The sequence below is a fragment of the Carlito syrichta genome, unplaced genomic scaffold (genome assembly GCF_000164805.1).
Source record: "Carlito syrichta isolate Samal-C Ts95f unplaced genomic scaffold, Tarsius_syrichta-2.0.1 Scaffold315832, whole genome shotgun sequence".
In the NCBI taxonomy this organism is placed as follows: domain Eukaryota; kingdom Metazoa; phylum Chordata; class Mammalia; order Primates; family Tarsiidae; genus Carlito; species Carlito syrichta.
In genome coordinates, this window is record NW_007259928.1 from 139,227 (window position 1) to 142,919 (window position 3,693).

The following is a 3,693-nucleotide window of genomic DNA, read 5'->3' on the forward strand; positions in this document are numbered from 1 at the left end:
TTTATTGTAGAGATGAGATCTCATCAAGTTGCCCAGGCGGGTCTTGAACCCATGGGCTCAGGCAATCCACTCACCTCAGCCTCCCAAGTCGCGGGATTACAGGCTGAGTCACCAAGCCGGGCTCATGTACAAGCTTTAAGTGTACATCGGATGGGTATTGATAAATATATACACCCATGTAACCTAAACCCTATCAAGGAATCAAACATTCCCATCATTCCAAAAGTTTCTTCACGCTCCTTCCCAGTTAATTTTCTTTCCTTTTTTTTTTTTGAGTTGAAGTCTCATGCTTGTTGCCCAGGCAGGAGTCCAGTGGCATGTTCACGGCCAACGCAGCCTCGACCCTCCACCTGTTGGGCTCAGGCGATCCTTCCGCTTCAGCCAGTTAATTGTCACCACCATCCTTCTAAAGGCAATTGCTGTTCTGATTATTCTCTCCACTTTTGCATATGTGTGAGGTTTTCCATTGTAAAATAGACAGGGTTTGTTGATGTAAATGTCAACTACAAATAAAATCCTGGCCATGAGTGGTAGCTCATGCCTTTAATCCCAGTATTTTGGGAGGTTGAGATGAGAGCATTACCTGAGCCCGGGGGTTTGAGACCAGCCTGGGTAACTTGGCGAGACCCCATCTCTATAATAAAAAAAATTAGTAGGGCATAGGGGCAAATGCCGTTAAGTCCCAGCTGCTCGGGAGAATGAGACGGAAGGATCGCTTGAGCCCAGCAGGTAAATAAAGATTGTGGTAGCTGTGACCATGCTACTGCACTCCAGCCTGGGCGACAGAGTGAGACTTCGACTTAAAAAAAAAAAATCCACCAGGCTCAGTGGCTTAGCCTGTAATCCTGCACCTTGGGAAGCTAAAGTGAGTGGATTGCCTGAGCCCGCGGGTTCCAGACCCGCCTAGGCAATTTGGCGAGACCTCATCTCTACAGTAAATAAAAAAAAAAATCAGCCGGGCATGGTAGCACGCGCCTGTAGTACCAGGTACTTGGAAGGCAGAGGCGGAAGGATCGCCGGAGCCCAGCAGGTCGAGGCTGCGGTGACTGGGAGCGGCCACTGCACTCCAGTCTGGGCGACAGAGTGAGACTCCAACTGAAAAAAAAAAATCCTAAGCCCTTCACCAACAGAACAAATCAGACTCCTTGGGGCCAAGGGAACCCCCAAAACACCCTAAACAACTTAGTTCCCAGTCATGATGGAATGGGAGGTCGGACATGCCTCGTTATATCCCTTTATAGTTTAGACACAACTCACCAGCCTTAATGTGAAAATAGAGCTCATAAGACTGACAGAACAGACTTTGTGGCAATAAGACACCAAATTATAAACAGGACTGAAGGCCATGCCAGGCAAGGGTTAAGTCACATACCCCTCTTCCTAAAGAGTAAACCATGTTCTAAGGGCCACAAGGTTTTTCTTCTTCTCTAGCAACCCAATAAGCAATTGATAATAATAATATTGCATCAAGATAAGCAATATTAAAATAATTACAATGCATCCAGTTCACAGATGCTGAATAACTGAACCCTTGTTCCACCAGCCGTCACTACAGCTTTGATTGGACAGGAGACTGATTTCAGTAACTTTTCTCCAGATAAGAAGACCATCAACCATGGACTGGTTCTGGCCAGTTTATAGAGATTGAGCGCTTATGCACCTTCATGTCCTAAAAAAACCTTTTGACACATAGGGCCTAATGTAATACATTTAAATATTAAATCTCCACTCAAAAGTAAATATGAGTTGTATGTTTCATGCATGTTTGGTCAATACTCACGTGTCAGGATCACCCTCATGAATATTCATGGCTCCTCCTGTAACTTACTGAAAATGTATGTTTAGCCAACCCTTTCAGCATAAAACTCCTACCCCAACTCCTCCTCCTTTGAAGTGTCTCTGGTCTGGTCACCTTTTAAGAAATAAAGTCTCCCCTTTTCCTTTTCTAAATTGGTATTAGTGTGTGTTTAAGTTAACAAGGAAAAGGTAGAAATCAAATACAACGGTCAGGTTTCTCACTGAAGCAATTGCAGGCTGGTGGAACCATCACTCGTAAGACAAGAAACACAAAAGGAGAGAAGGCTTTTTTGAGGGAAAGATTATACATGGCTGTGGGGACATCAGGGTGAGTTCAGTTTTAGACATATTCCACTTGAGAGGCCTGAGAGCTTCAACAGACATTTGGATATATACAACCAGAGCTGTAAGATAAACTTGTGGGGTCACTGGCATAAAAATGATCATTTAAATCATGGAAATAGTTGAGATTGTATAGGGAGAAGGTCCAGTATGTGAAGGTGGCCCACGTCAGAACGCTGAGGTACATCAAGATTTAAGACGGGGTAGAGGTGCAGGAGTCAGCTAAAGAGACTAAAAAGAGCCGGGCTCGGTGGCTCAGCCTGTAATCCCAGCGCTTTGGGAGGCCGAGGCGAGAGGATTTCCTGGGTACAAGAGTTCAAGACCAGCCTGGGCAACTTAGCAAGGCTTCATTCTACAATAAATAAAAAAAACTAGCTGGGCATGGTGGCTACTTCGAAAGCTAAGGTAGAAGGATCACCCCTGTCCAGCAGGTCAAGGTTGCGGTGGCTGTGATTGTATAACTACACACTCCAGCCTGGTCCACAGAGTGAGATTTTGACAAAGGAGAGAGAGAGAGAGAGAGAGAAATGCAAATTTAAGGCCCCCACCCCCATAACTCAGTTTCTCTATCGGCAACTCTGATCCACTGTAGCCCAGCAATCTGTATTTTAACAAGCCCTCCGGGTGATTCTGATGCTCACTGCATTAGACAGTGCTTCGCCAGCACCTGATAATCATTCCTTTAGAAACAAATCCCTCTTTGGCTAAACCCATTTTTCTTTGGATCTGGTAACATAATTTGGAAACTGAGCAGCAGGATTCTGTCAACACTCTACATTTATTGTACCAATAGGCTCTATCTTGAGTTTAATCTTCCTGCCCTGCAGCCAGTCGACCAGCCAATCACCTACTGACTGCTCTATTGGGGATATTTTTGTTTCCTCTTGACTCTGGAGACAAAAGTGACTCCATCTTGGATGTGAATCTGCCGTGTTGACTCCTGATTAGCTCTACTGCCGGGAATGCCTCCTGCCTTAATTTACTATCCCTAATAAAAGAACACACACTCCTGCTTTTTAGAGCGAAGCGGCCTTGATGTTATCACATAATTAAAGGCTATGACGCACACAGCATTCTTGCCTGTTTGGAAGGACACACACACCCTCTCTCTAAATCTCACAGCTTAAACTTCCGAGAGACAGACTGTTGGAGGAACTGCCCATTTAACATTAGGGTTAATTTGGCCTCAGGGATCAAAACAACAAAAATATAACCTTGGTCCCAACCATTCCTCTTCCAGGAATTTATCCTAGAGACAGACTTGCACATGCGCACAAGGAGGCGGGATGTTGCTCCCCACCCTTGGCCAGAAGCCAGGTCACTCACCCTCCGTCAACTGGGGACCTCTACCCTGCCAGCCAGAGGCCAGGGACCACCCCGACCATTTGGGGGCCCTCCTCCCCATCACCCGGAGGCCAGGTCACCGCCCTCAGTCATTTCAGGATCCTCTACCCTGTGACTCAGAGGCCAGTAGCTGCCCTCGGTCGGGCACCCCTCTACCCGGTCACCCGGAGGCCAGGCCACCGCCCTCAGTCGGTGGGGGACCCTCTGCCC